Below are 15,732 nucleotides of genomic sequence, written 5' to 3' on the forward strand. Positions count from 1 at the left end.
CCGCGGCAAAACGTTGACATGTGAATACATTGAGCCAATCATGTGGTGTGTTGAGAATACATTGAGCCAATCATTTGGTGTGCTGTGAAGACATCTCACCGCTGGAGCAAGATTGGTGTTGTGAAGCCTTATGCACGCGCATTTCTGCCGAAATAGATGCCCGATAAGTGCCCAAAAAGCGTTGCAATATGGCCGCCGAGTGGAGGTACTTGCCTAAAAGGATTTTGGTCCTAGCTCGAGTTGCTGCAGCCAGCAGCTAAAGCAGCCGTGTTCATGCTCCCAGTGTGTAGCGCTGTAGCTGCAGCAACTCGAGCTAGGTAAAACCAATTGTTTCAGTTTTGTTCATACCGACAGTACTCGGTGACGTTGAGAAATGGAGATCTATGTGAAAAATCACCAGAGTTCTCCTTTAAGTTTGAGCAGTAGTTGATTTTCAAAGTTAGTTGCACTCATCCTTGGTCGCTTTGCAGTGAATAGTAATCCAGCACAACTGAAAAGCCCCTCACAGGCAGCTGAGGCAGGCAGGCCAATGTCGAGTTGCAGAGAGTTTTTTTATATTTGGAAACGAGCAGAAGGTTCAGCAGATTAAAGGGCGACGAACTGGGGGGGGGAAGTGGGAAGTATAGGGCCCCAATGTAGGAGAGGGCCCTTGAAAAGTGGAATACGGGGGGCACAACATTTTCACCAGGCATTAGTAATAACTCAGGTAATCCACACATAAAAAATCCAAACAACTCCATAAGTAGAGTCATGTGTAATGAAGTGGAATAACACAGGGAAAAAGTATTGAACACGCTAAGAAAAGGCAATAAGGAAAGGAAAGGAACGAGCTGGAATCTTATAGAGTAGTTATCCTTTCTATCTGTGCAAATTAATATCATCTTAATATACAGTAATATAATATAAGCTTGGTTAGTAGCCTACATATTGATGGGCTATAAAAAGGTTTTTCATTACCAAGGTGTCACACAAGAAACATTTCATGATGGATAAAAGCAAAAAGCTCTCCCAAGACCTTTGCAACCTTATTGTTGCAAAACATATCAATGAAACTTGTTACAGATGCATTTCAAAACTTCAGAATCTTCCAGTTAGCAGCATGGGAGCCATTATCTGCAAGTGGAAGGAACATCACTGCATCATCAACCAGCCATGCACAGGATCTCCTCGCAATATTTCTGACCAGGGAGTCAGAAGGATAGTCAATTCCAAGAGCCAAAAACCACTCGGAGAAAGCTCCAGAAAGACTCGAAGGCAGCCAATTCAATTAAACAGTTCTGGTAGTAAAGATCAGGATTCACAAGAGGGATCCATGGAATCTGTTTAGAACAATGGGCCAAAATCACACCTGATACTGCGACTAATAAGTTTTGTCATAGGAAATGTCTTGATGCTGTCATTACAAACAAAGGCTTTTCCACAAAGTATTGAAGACATTTCAGTAGGCGTTCAATACTTTTTTCCTGTGTCATTCCACTTTATTACACATATTATTTTTTATATGTGTGTTAATATAATGTGTGGTGAAAATTTCGAATAGACTCTGGAAGTTTAGGCTAATTACTGAAAAAAAGTCTAAGCGTTCAATACTTATTTCCACCATATATTTATTTTACCTGAATATTTTAACTTCCAAATTAATGTCAAAATGAATCTCATACGAAATGTAAAGTTTGACTGACTGGATGTTTATACAAAACATAGTGAAAACTGTCTAAGGTCACTCTCACTCTCCCTTGCTAAAGAGCTAAATGGTTTAGTCCGCCTGCACGATTCATAGTAGGCCTAGTTTATCTTTTGTTTATTTAGTTGAGCATCGCTAGTATTGGACCGCTAATTGTTGTGCCGCTGGTGCAATGTCTTTCTCCAAGAAGTCAGGTTACCAAAAACAAATGCCAAAACAGGAAAAAGAGAGAAATGAGGGGAAACAACTGCTAATGAACTACTTTCCAAAGAAAGGTGAGCACAAACGTCAAAACACGAAATCCCATGGTGTTTGCTTGAATATCTCCGCAATCATAGTGCTAAAACGAACTGAGACAACCCATTGAAATAGCGGAAAATACACTTTCATAGGTTAGGCTACACATGTAATCTGATGCATCTCGTGATCCAGCTCCATCTTAATCCCTTTCAGAAAGACATCGTGCCAGCTTGATTCATGTCCTGTTGTAGGCTACATGCTGATCATTATCACTAGGCTAGTGGTTTGATTTTTTATCTCTCCCTTTCTGTTTTTGTTAGTCTTAACTTTTTTTTTTACTCAAGTAACGGATGGGATTTTTGATGTAGCGAAGTACAATACTTAACTCAAAATGTAATCAAGTAAAATTTAAAATACAGATTTTATAAACTACTTAAAAAATACAAAATACACAGAAAAACTACTCAATACAGTAACGTGAGTAAATGTATTTCGTTACTTTCCACCTCTGTGTTTGAGCCAGCATGTGTGACAGTGCGCTGTTGGAAATATAACAATTGATTATAAACCCCTGTTAAACCTAATAAATCTGACTCCGCTTAATATGGAAAAGATTCAGTTCAATGTAATATCAATATCCATAGTAGGTTGATATACCCACAATATAGACTTTTTGTGAGAATGTCTTACTTGTTTTCTTAGGGCTCTTACAGAGTCAACGCGAGCAACGCAAGCAAGCAACACTAGCAACGCGAGCGACGTGCTCCCTTTCATAGTTTACACGATGGACGCAAGCAACGCGGCCGATACGTGAAATGCAATACATCGCTCACGCAACAGGGGGTAGCAGTCACTGGTGACTGACATTCTGAGTTTTATTCAGGCTGTCTGTAAAAGTTACATCCCAAGAGCCACGGATCAGATTTAATTTAGAATTCTCAAAAAGACTCCAGTATGACATGGAGACACGTAGCCTATAAAAAGTAATAGCCTATCTAGCTTTGTTGGGTGACAAACTAGACGGGAGGTGAGTGTGATTCCCTGTGCTAGATTGACTGCATGTTAAGGACACTGGGTCATGTCATGTAAGGGACATGGTACCAGAGCCCGTCTACGGGCTTATTAGACATTCTCTGATGGTACTGTAAATAAACGGAAACATAGCCTACATTGCAGAGCCACTAAAACTTTATTAATATATGGTGAATAAATGTACACTAACACATGTGCACTAATGCACTAATAATGTACAATACTTGCAGTGTCGCCCCCACTGACAACGCATAGTATTGCATGCATCGGTGCGTCGCGTATCAAAAACTGGGATGACACATTTTGCTACGCATTGACGCATAACGCCCCTGATCCACTAGCATGCGATGCGAACACCGCGACGCAGTATCCCTATTAATATCTATGAGAAGCGAATTCCGCACCCGCATAGGATTCTGGGTATGCAGTGCAACGAGTGCTGTGGCTGCGGCGCGTCAAAAACTTCAGCAATCCCCAACTTTATGCAAATGAATCCGTCCATCGCGAGGCGAGTATCCAATAGTAGAGCAAAACGCAGGGGAGGTCCATCATCACGTAGCCTAAACAAAACCTAATTTTCCGGTAGTGTGGTTACCGCCAACGTACAGAAACATGTCAGATGAGAAAAAATAATCATAGCAGTGTCTACATTTCCGTGTTTTTATGATGTGTGGCTAGAATCCTACAGGGACAACTTCATGATTGAAATGACCGCCCAACTTGCAAACTAACTTATAGATGTGACTTTCCCTCGGTAATTTCAAAATAGTGGAGGGAAACATTTTGTTTGGTTGTTTACTAGGCTACCTGCTCTTGCCCTGCCGTTTCCACACATCTACAAAAGGGAACGCCCATCAAAGCGTCTTCATGGAGGGTAGCGTTGCGATTTGGGCAGTTCGCATCGCATGCTAGTGGATCAGAGGCGTAATGGCGGCCGAAGCGTAGCGATGCGTAGCCTTGCGGGCGCGTATGCCTCTGTAAGAGCCCTTATGAAACTTGTTTGGTTCTAGGAATAATGTTATGCAGGTCTCCTCCATGGCTGTTTAACTCGTTCCTAAAAACACAATTAGTAGTACTAGTTCTGAAAGATGGTCAGAGGCTACAGTGCTGACTCAGACTGCTATACTCATCAGCGTGCTAAACAGTCTATCACACCCTGAGCTACAGAGGGTTCAGGCTGAGCTAAGGGTCCACCGTCTTGTCCAGACCATCGCTGACAAACTGGTCAATAAGTACATAGAAAAGCTATGCGGATTAAAGCATAACAATTTATTTGTCAGGTATAAGTTACTCATACAAACACATTATAGAAGTCCATCTAAGATGAATAATGTGAAGTTCACAAAATAGGCTAAAGGAATACTTAAGAGATCATACAAAACAATCAGAGAATGAACATACCCAGCTCAGAGGATGATGGCTATACACCTGGGGTGTGGGAGTTCTGACTACAGAATGACTCCTTGAATATTGTGTTCCCTTCCCTTAAATAGGCTACCTAGTTTTTGATTGGTTACATTGATAGGGATCACATAATGAGTTGATGAAACTGAGATGATTGTTGTAGTGAGAGTGAATCAATCTGCCAGTCAAGAGACATGTCAAGGCATACATTTGATTACATTTCCTGCTCCTAGTTAACTGTACCTGAGAAAAGAAGATATCTCCCAACTGGCTCCAGTGATCATACACTTGAATTATTGTGCCTCTTGCCTTAAAGGAGAAGTTCGGTGTGAAATTGACCTTAGCTGTACTGAAAGATGTTGCCGAGTACTTACATGTGTCCAATAGGCACCTTCGCTCACCCCACATGTGAGTACTCGGCAACATCTTTCAGTACAGCTAAGGTCAATTTCACACCGAACTTCTCCTTTAAGAGGTAACTTGCTGCCATATGCTGAAGAGGAAATGCCTTTGAGGTGGAACTTTCAACAAGATAATGACCCGAAACACACCAGCAAGCGAACAAAAGCATGGTTCCAGATGAACAGGATTCAACTGATGGAGTGGCCAGCACAATCCCCGGACCTTAATCCCATAGAAAACTTGTGGGCTGACATAAAAAGTGCAGTGCATGAGGCAAAACCATGAAACAAAGAGGAATTGTGGAATACAGTACAATTAACCTGGGCTGCAATACCTGTTGAACGATGCCAAAAGTTGGTTGACTCCATGCACCACAGATGTGAAGCAGTTATCAGAAACCGTGGTTTTGCAACAAAATATTAGTTTAGGATACTCAGCCAAGTTCACTTATCAAGAATTTCTTAGTTTGTACAGTACATTTTTGAGTTTCCAAGGAAAGATGGCAACGCTGCTATTTCTTTGAACATGGCATTTCTGACTTTCTATGAAATATCATTATTATTATTTAAGTTTTGATGACTTTGCCCAATTGTTTTGCTTTGGAATAGAATGTACTGTGTCCCCAATGCATCTGTGTTCATGAACAATGTTCTATTTGTTTGAGCACAACTGTATACAGCTCTAAATCTCCTCTGTTCAGTTGGGCGATTGTGGGTTTCTTGGAAAAGAAATATATATATCAGATGAGAGGGATTTTTGATGCGTTTGATGTGAAAATACTTTTCCCCGCTTAAGGCCTTTACCAAGACCTCTACAGTTCCAGGAGGTAAAAGTAGTAGGACTCTCCTGACCTACTTGAGCAATTATCCTGCATCCTGATTTTGGACTAACACACGACAAATACAAATCTGGCAGTTGGACAAACGACACACAAACAAAATCCAAAACAAAGCTGCAACAGATAACTGAGTGGAGCATCCCAAGTCCTTAGCGGAGACCTGCGGGTAACAGAGCCGACTAAACAGGCAACTAAAGTCAAGTCAAGTCAAGTCAACTTTATTTATATAGCGCATTTCATACACAGAGGTCATTCAATTTGCTTTACATAAACAAAAGCAAACAGGAAAAGTTGATAAAAGCATAGAAGGGTAATAGTCAAAGAAGTTTAAAAAGTAAAGAATAATAATAAAATAATAACTAGATGTACCGCAGAGCGGTACAAAATATGACCGCCGCTCAATCCTGTACATCCGTTCCGCGAAAATAAATCACACTTATCAAATTGTCTCCATCTTCTACTCCATCCTACCCTGGGTGCCAGCCGAAATTAGTCCCGCCCCAGGGATTAAAGTGAAAAAAAATCGTATGACTGAACTTTTTTCAGGCCATAAGTCATACGTTGTTCATATCTACCTATAGAGATAGCACCCCTTTTGCGGTCGCGACCTATTGGTTTTTAATGTACAAAAAGATGCAAACAGCAAAGTAAAGGGAGTATTCGCCTTATTCACACGGCGGCCATTGTTTTAAACCAAAACGAGGCTACAGGGTACACTTACTATATAATTAATGCCACCTACAGGTGAATGCATAGAACATAACAATCCAATGGTTTGTGTACCCTGTAGCCTTGTTTTAGCCGCCAATGGCCGCCATGTGAATAAGGCGAATTGAGTGTTCTTGATTGAGATTGAGTTTTCCTGATGAACAAAAATATGTTTTAGTACCATTCCTGACCATTGCTGATTAGCCATTGCTGTTCTTTTCTACAGCAGCAATATTGTAGAAAGGCTTTAACACACTCTTATTTAATTACTTCAGGCCAAAAGTGTTTAAAGGGGAGATTTTTTTTCTTGTTAATATGCAATTCAACACCAAGTAAAATCTATAAAATCAAGTTTGCAAGACTTCCCATTTCCTCATCAAAGTAACGAATCAGAACATTCTAGATATTGTTCATATTTCCATTTGTTGCCTCATCCGCATTTAATGAAAACATGGTAATTTTGAGTTTTACAGACAACTCAGTTTTCCAATGAGCAGTCTCTCAGTCTGTGTGTGCTCATGCAGGAGGTCTGCGCATTTGATAACGATAATCTGGAGACGGTGCTTTTGTCTTCAGCAACAGATTGTATAAGGTTGACAAGAGGTTGCGATATGGTGAGGGACAGGTCGTGTTGCGCTATGAAAGAACATGCGTAGCCTACTTTCTAAACGTAAAAACGGTCAGCCATAGATAAACGTAGCCTACCTCTGTCGTGGTGGCTAGTTGCACCAGGTAGGGAAGATGTCCTGAAGTGCACGAACGTTAACCTTATGGCGGTCTTCTGATTGGTGGCGTGCTAAAACGTTTTCCTATTGCATCCATAAACAATTTTCTTGCAGCGAACCGTGCAAAAGCAAACCCCTGGCACTTTAATTTCTTTACACCATGGCTTGTTAGTTCTCCCCCGTTTCCAACAGCTGCCCATCTCCATTTATTTTTTAACTTTTGACACCTGCCTTGCCTTCCTTTAGCAACAACGCATCAGCTAGTGGCCTTGCCAAATAGACGCACACAAATCATGACGCTAATATGCGAGGTTAGAACTGGTAGGCCTACTGGTTATGGTTTTGTGCTATAAACTAATAATATTTTATAGCAAAGTTTTAAGTTGACTATTTTAATTGTATGGTTATTTTTTGTCAACATACACTCACAACCTACTGTCGTTAAAAGTGAGGCCTAAGCAAAATAGGCTACAAGGCTGTCTGTGCGTCACAAACAGACTGACCCCCTTACTCAACAGTTCGCGATGATGACAGTGATATTTTTTTTTTTTTATGCTAACACGCTCAGTCAAAACCTTCCGTCGCAAATTGTGAAAAACATAATAAATTGCAACGGTTTATATTGCGTCGCTTTACACATAATGTTAGTTGCATTGATTAAAAACTGTAACAATAATAGTAGCCTACATCGGGTGGCATAGCAGGATATCTGTTCAAGTCATAGGTGACACCCAAAATGAATGACCTCCCCTGACAAGAGTTCGCGATTGTAAGAAATTGTCTGACATTGATGCACGGAAAGAACACAGCCTACGCTTCTTCTCCGAATTCGCACATAGAGCTCACAATATCATATCCAAAAAAGTTAAACGGATTGGCCAACCTCATCAGCTGTCTCTAATGTGTCACTATAATCCAACTTTTAGACCGTTATAGTCCTCCATACGTGTTCTTTTTTTTTAAGCAAACGCCCGAGACAAGTGTGTATAGCTACAACATAAACAAAGCGAAACTCATGGCTGACGTAGGCTATCTTCTTGAGCGGTCACTGATTGAGACACAGAAAGTTCTCAAGAACACTATTAGGTCTTTACACATTTACCATCACACACATTAATTCATCGGACCTAATATTTGTAGTTGCCTTAAAAAAGGAAAAGCAAAGGTGATAGTCCCCCCCCCTCCTATTTTTTTTTCTCATCGGATCTGCATCGATCTCAAATATGACATTTCTAAAATCAAATTGACGGAAATCCGTCCTACGACGGAGAACTTTAATCCTTGCCCGCCCACAACATTTGAGGTCGGGAAGTTCGGTCTGGCATTGCTACGTTGTGGAGCAACTATGCTCGCCCCAAATCTGGCTGACCAATCAAATCGGGCTTTACGATGATGGACAGGTGAGCAACAGCGCCTCGTCTATCACGTCATCTGAGCATGCTTAGGTTGATTATGTTTGCAACAAAAACGCTGTGGCTAGAAGGAGACAGATGACTTCTAAGACCCCATATGGAAAATGCATATTATTTCAATGAGGTTTTATCACTGAAAATGATTATTTCTGAAAACTTTGGCCAAAGTTGAGATGTGGGAAAACTCATGGTTTCACCTTCATCAAGGGAAAACAGCGTGTTGCATTGTGACATGTTGTTCCCTCATTTGTTTGAAATCTCTGATTGACCACCTGTTCGAGGGATTTGCGGCAGCCTTTCCCAGCTGTTTATAACATGTTTGTAGCATATCAGTGTTCAACAGAATTATTTTTAAAAACGGAGGGGATATAAGCTATCAGTTTTTCCTAATAGCCTACCCTACTACGTATCTCTTAGATTTCGCTAATGAGTGTTGTAGGAGATATTGACGGCACAATAACTTTTACAAAAGACCAGAAAACAATGTTAAGGCATTTGTGGAGAAGAAGGATGGTTCGTCTGTTCTTCCTTCATCTCACGGTAAGTTATTTTGTTGCTCTGATTGGTTAGGTCTATCCAATTGAGTGCAGAGGCATTCCCTCCCTGTATCGGTTGTGTAAGGATCCTAATTACCAGGCTGATGATAATCTTTTCAGTCATATATTGACTCTTGATCAACTACTAAGTGTGGGCCTCATGGTGGGCCCATTGTCACATATTGCTGCTACAACAACTTTTGATTATATCTCTAACCTTTGCCTTTTTCACAGGAGAAACTAACTAGGAAGCAGGAAATGTAATTAATGTGTACCTTGTCATGTCTTGATTAACGCACACTCACTACAACAATGGTCTCAAGTCTCATCAAAGTACTCGCAAATCAGATGACCTCCAATCATGTGATCCATATCAATGTAACCAACCACAAACTAGGTAGCCTACTGTATTTAAGTGAGGTTCACAGAGCATTCTGGGAGCTATTCTGTAGTCAGAATCTCCCGCACCACTAAGGTGTGTAGTCATCATCCTCTGAGCTGGTATGTTCATTCTCTGATTGCTTCATATGGTTTCCTAAATGTTCCTTTAACCTGTTTTCGTAACTTTCACATTATTCATTTAGATGTACCTTCTATAATGTATTGGATGAATAGCTTGTATCTGACAAATAAATTGTTATGTTCTGACCCGCATAGCCTTTCTATTGTACTTGTAGACCAGTTTAGGTAACGTTACTAGCATAATGGACGGTTGGGATTAGTTATCACCGCCGTAGAAACTAAATCAGCTGGGAGCTGGCATGTTATTATGAAACCGCACAGAAAGTAGCCTACTGGCGCTGCAAAGGTGAATAGATTTGTAGCACTAGCCAAAAAATGTGTAGCATTGTTATAAAACCTTAAAAAATCTCTAAACAATCACAAGTAGGGCAGTTCATCACAGTTTATCCATTGCAACTGGACTGATGAAAGGTCATGTACACCTGTAGGCTACATTGTATTTGGGAAAAGCAGACGGTATCAGCATAATCTTTTATTTTTATTTATTTATTTATTAATAAACAAAACAATCCCCGTCAGTTCCATTCAGTTTTCAACAGCTATCAAGAAGAGAGGTCATGCCATGGATTTTTGTGAATGTTTCCTCTTCTACATATGCAAGATTTTAGTCATCTTTAGTTCATGATATTCAACTTTATTGTCAATGCACAAATTAAATACCAGTAGTCTAAAACGAAATGCAAGTTTTACATCTAACCAGTGGTGCAAATAACTGACATGTCCAAAAGGGCCTTCATGAAATGTGTTGCTAGACTGTTCATACACATACAGTAGCTGAAGGTCTGTGGCTAAAGCAGCCATAATGAAAGTGTTGGTGTTGGAATCAAAGCACATCGATTCCCCTCTCACACCCTACACATGCAATTCAAACAAACAAACAAGCGTCTCAGTCTCACTCATGTATAGCCATAGGCAAAACTGTATCGTACCGATGTAACGTTGGTTAATCATCCATCCATCACACAGGGGGTCGTTTCTAGAAAAGTTAGCAACGACGTTGCTCAACCACCATGGTACGACGCAACTTGCGACCAAACAACGACATTGTCACACCTGTTTCCAGAAAGCATCGTACCTGTGTCGCAATTCGCTACCTCCGACGTTCGAACACTGTAGTTTCAAGAACGTTGTTGATTATGCAGCAATACATATCGTTGGTTGAAACAATGGTAACGTGTAATACCCCACCCCTAGAAATTCTCTGCCACAGCCTTTCTTGACATTTTTCTAATTTAAACAGAGTGATTAATGCTGGCATTGTCATTGGGCATAAAAAATTTTTTTATTGGGTTCCGGTTTACGACCGACCCTGTCATTTTATGTGCGACCCAAATTTATTTTATGAGCTTGGGGAAGAAATAACACTAAATAGTCTAGGCTACATTAAATAAATCCACAAATAAAAGGCGAACTATAATTACATTAATTACCCCTTGCGTTATGTATGAGCGTATTCTCTCTGTTACAAAGTAGCCTATGCACAGCTGTTCACGAAGACGATTGTTTTCGTCACTTACCAAGGCACTCGCAATTTTGTCCAAACACCGCAACTTTTTCGCAAATTTGACCAATCATAGTAGTTTCACTGTGAAATGTCACCTACCGCAACAGTCCCTCGCGCAGAATATTGAGCCAGATGGCACACTTACTTCTGCACCTTCTGCATATGACACCAAAGACTGCCCTAAGTGTTCGTTCCTCTGCAGTTTTGATGACAATAAATAGAAGGCTAGCGTTAATGATCTGCTTACTTGCATCTCTCAACCAGGTGTTGCTAATGTAGGCTATGAAAGTAAGTTAATTAAGGCCTACTTGGTTTACTAACATTTGAGTAGGCTATGCAACCCATTGTCAAAGCATTTTCACAAATAAAGTAGGCCTACTTTGATTTTCTGTAATCCTTACTGTTTACCTTTGATTATCCTTTTTAATAAGCATCAAGATTATCAGTGTGATTTTGGTCTTACTAAGCACTATTTTTGCAATTTTCACTTCCTCCCGCAATTTCTCCACAAGAAACAGCTAAAATCACCGCAACTTCCATCCAGGCATTTTAGGTCGCAACAGTCTCAAAAAACCTCGCGAAATCCTGGAGGGATTGATTTTCTACCAATCCCTTACTGCCACTGGAAAAAAAAAAAAAAAAATTCCCTACCGACCCATGGCCTCAACTGACAACCAACAGGAACCAAACCTTTTTTTTTTATGCCTTGTCATCTGCAAAACCTAAACCTATTGCAAGCATATAAAACATTTTACTGAAGCCGACCAATATGTGCCATTATTTGTGTTAAATATCTATGTTAGTAATAATATATAGCCTGGACGAATGTCTGGGTATCGCAAATGTTATCAATTGTCTCGTGGCTTAATGACAGCGCGTCAGTGCACTACACGCTCGGCCGGAGTTCGCATCCTATCTCTTCTTTTCACCTCTGAGTAAGAGTAGGCCTACGAGACACAACAATAGGTTTTGACCATACATATTTATGTATATAGTTACATCGAGAGACCATAGGTACAAGTAGAGATGCACCGATATGGAAATTTGGGGCCGATAACGATAACCGATATTTATTGGTTTGTTGTGGCCGATACCGATACGATAACCGATAATATTACTCTTGAAAAAAAAAAATGTGAAAAGTAATTTGGTGAAAGCATTTAATAAGCATAATTTTATTGCAGTAATTTTACCTACCACCAAATGATGGACAGAACTCATAATAGTCCTCAATAGTACGGCAGTCAACAACATAACAGTAGCCTAGCCCTACAGTATGTGTGGCTCCTTTAAGTGAACCTGACGTCAGTGAATTGCGAGTGAGTGGCTAAAGAGTTTGAATCGTTTTCATTTAGGACTAAACGCTCATAAACGGCTCAGCTTGGAATAAGCTACAGTATAGCGACCAAATCAGAGTTTGTGAGGGAAAGTTAGGTTTAGTTTCAACTGCGGGTAACTGAATAAAGCTGCAACTCCTCAGACTGTATCTTATGTCCGTCTACTCTGTTGCGCACAACCTGCTGCAGCAGAAATGAAAGGCGTTAGCCCTGAAGGTTTTAATAACATATTATGATGACCTGTCTGGTTAGCATATTAAGTAATGCAAATATAATACTAAAACACAACTTAGAACTAGGCCTACTTATGTACTCGTCCCACTAACGAGTTTGTTTATTTGTTTCCCCGACCAGCGCGGTAAAGTGCAAACACACCAGCACAAGACGGCTCTAGATAGAGCTGAGCTCCGCTCTGATAAGGTTAAATGGCGGATCATTCACGAGAGGATTTTGAGATGCACAGATTCCCAAATGAACGCATATCCACAGATTTTGTTAGAGTGGTGAAATACATTCACACCGCTGACATTATATTGAGGAAAAAGTATAGCCAACCAAGCTCAAGTAGCTCAGTGTAGCCAGACGGACCTTACCTAGGCCTAAATTAGGACTTTAAAAAATATCGGCGCAAATTATCGGCCAGAATTCTGTTATCGGACCGATAATAATATTTTAATTTTTTCACTTATCGGCTAATAATATATCGGCCGCCGATATATCGTGCATCCCTAGGTACAAGACATCAGTCAAAAACAATTGAATCTACGTGTCACACTAGTTCACCTGCAGGTAGCGAGAAGCAAATCTCACATCATAAGAAAATCGAACCTACAACGCTGGGATAACAAGCTACCTGCTTTAGCCACTACACCATTTATCACTGTACTGATTTTAAGAGTCTGTGAAGATTATACTAGCTTATCAAAAAGCAAGGCAATACTCGAATTAACATAAATAGCAAGAATGAGCCAAGTAGGGGAGTCAGTATCTTAATCAAAATAAAGCTACAGGATAGATCAATCATTGAGTCACAAGATAAACATCCACTTTTTTGGTTAGGCGGTTGTGATATTTGGTTAGGCGCTCCGGACACCAACAGGAACTACCAAGGAACGGCACAAGTGCGACTGCCTAGGGGCAGTAGTTCAAACCACCAAACTTTGTGTCCTTGTTTGCGATTGAGAGTTTGAACTACCCTTTCTAGAAACACCAAATCCAAGAACGATGGAGCGAACTACCAAGGTTGCGACGCAAGTTAGCAAACGACGCTTCCTAGAAACGAGCCCCAGAATGATTTTTGTAGCACATGCCACAAATATGTGTACAGCCCTGCCCTGGATACATCTCTCAAAGTGCGCTCTAAAATATTTGATTTAAAGCTGCAGTTGGCCAGATTTTTTTGATCATATTCACTGAAACCAACACTATGCTCCGACAGAACAACATAAATCAGCCGGTTTTAGAAAAAAACCTGCACTTCTACCTACACCTAGAGTCTGTTATTTGTTTTGCAAAAATCCACAGCTCCCGGTTCTTCTAGTCCAATCAGAGCAGGGCTGTGTGAGATCTGACTGTCAATTAGTGTTGTCACGATACCAAAATTAATGTTTCGATACCGATACCAAGTCAAGAATTGCGATTTCGATACTTCTTCGATACTTTTTAAAAAATGTATTTGATTTGGGGGCCCCACCACCTTGGGGCATCATCATCATCAGTAATATTGAATATACTGTAGTGTGATCATTCATACCAGTAGCCATCCCAGATTCTGCTTGACTCTCTCCACACAAACACACATGGAAAAATGATGGCTTATGTCATATTTCATATATTCTGCATACTAGTAAATATATTTAGCAATTAAAAAACTATTCTAAAACTATAGCTATTTTTGAACTATTACACTTAGGCATAACTTTAATGTGGTGTGTAGGTCTAATTGAGTGCACATTGGTGATGTGTGTGTAATTGAGTGCCTGTCACTTTAAGAGATAGCCTACGTGAGAGTAATTGACCTTGTCTCACGGTTTTAGTCTAGTAAATAAAAGTTGCACATAGCGCATAAGAATATGTGGATGCAATTAATTATGTTTTGTATGTCATTAGATAAAATAAATCTTCAAATGTACAAGTCGAAGAAAATCTTTCTGGGATCATAGAAGAGATAAGTGTCCTGCAATGTTCATTAATGATTTTAGCGAGCAATAATTGTCAAACGTGACCTGAGCTAGCGGGATAGTTAGCAAGGATCTCTCTTCAGATGTAAAAGTTTGCCATGGTTGCTTAGCCTATTTCTAAATTACATTGAACCCAAATAGTAGGCCTAAATGACCAAAATCCCACAGCCTAGGTAGGTTAGCAACACAAACTTGTGAGATGCAAGTGAGCAAATCAACTTGATATTAGCCTATTATGATGTGTTACCATAGCATCACTTGAACTAGCAGCTATGTCTCGCTGTTTATAGCACGATAGCTGCGCTTACGTGTGTGTGAGGAGAAAAGACGCACAGCCACAGGTTAGATCTAGGGGAGGAGGCGCTAGAAGCATGCCTTGTGCACACGCATGTTACTTCAAAAGAACAAGGTCATTCTCAAAAGTATCGATACTAATAAAATTAGGCATCGTGACATTTTTAATTTCAGGGTATTGCGATACTTTTGTAGTATCGGTGCACCGTGCAACACTACTGTCAATCACAGTCTGGTGCGCACTGACTAAACTCAGATTAGCTCAGATGCTTTTTGAGACTTTTTGGTGTGTGTGTGTGAGTCTGTGTGTGTGTGTGTTTGTGTGTGTCTGTGTATGTGGATATGTGTGTGCATGTGTGTTTTTGTCTGTGTGTGTATGTGTGCGTGCGTACGTGTGTGTGCGTGCGTGTGTCTGTGTATGTGGATATGTGTGTGCATGTGTGTGGTTGTTTGTGTGTGTGCGTGTCTGTGTATGTGGATATGTGTAGTGTATGTTTTTGTCTGTGTGTGTATGTGTGCGTGCGTACAGGTGTGTGTGTGTGTGTGTGTGTGTGTGTGTGTGTGTGTGTGTGTGTTTGTCTGTGTATGTAAATCTCACATCATAAGAAAATCGAACCTACAACGCTGGGATAACAAGTCTGTTCAACAACGTCTGTGTGTGTGTCTGTGTTTGTGGATGTATGTGTCTGTGCCTGTGGATGTGAGTGTGTGTGCATGTGTGCATGTGTGCATGCGTGCGTGTGTATGTGTGCATATGTATGTGTGTGTGTGTGTGTTGATGTATGTATGTGTGTTTGTGAGAAAGAGTGCGTGTGAGATTCTAATCCAGCAAGCCTTCGCTCAACACCACCATCTACAGGTCAATGAGTGTACCGTCACTAAATGTACACATAACTTAATTTTTCTTAGACCCC

At 40.5% G+C, this 15,732-nt stretch overlaps 1 protein-coding gene across 1 annotated transcript in view; it reads right to left on the minus strand.

Moving 5' to 3' along the window:
• LOC143101191 (Fc receptor-like protein 5) overlaps positions 1 to 15,732 on the minus strand; it is an 89,794-nt gene that overhangs the window by 40,077 nt on the left and 33,985 nt on the right. The gene's annotated exons all lie outside the window — the stretch shown is intronic.

The sequence above is a fragment of the Alosa pseudoharengus genome, unplaced genomic scaffold (genome assembly GCF_046254945.1).
Source record: "Alosa pseudoharengus isolate Yale_2024_CS ecotype anadromous, Long Island Sound unplaced genomic scaffold, YU_APseudo_1.1 YU_APseudo_1.1_scf_30, whole genome shotgun sequence".
Classification (NCBI taxonomy): Eukaryota; Metazoa; Chordata; class Actinopteri; order Clupeiformes; family Clupeidae; genus Alosa; species Alosa pseudoharengus.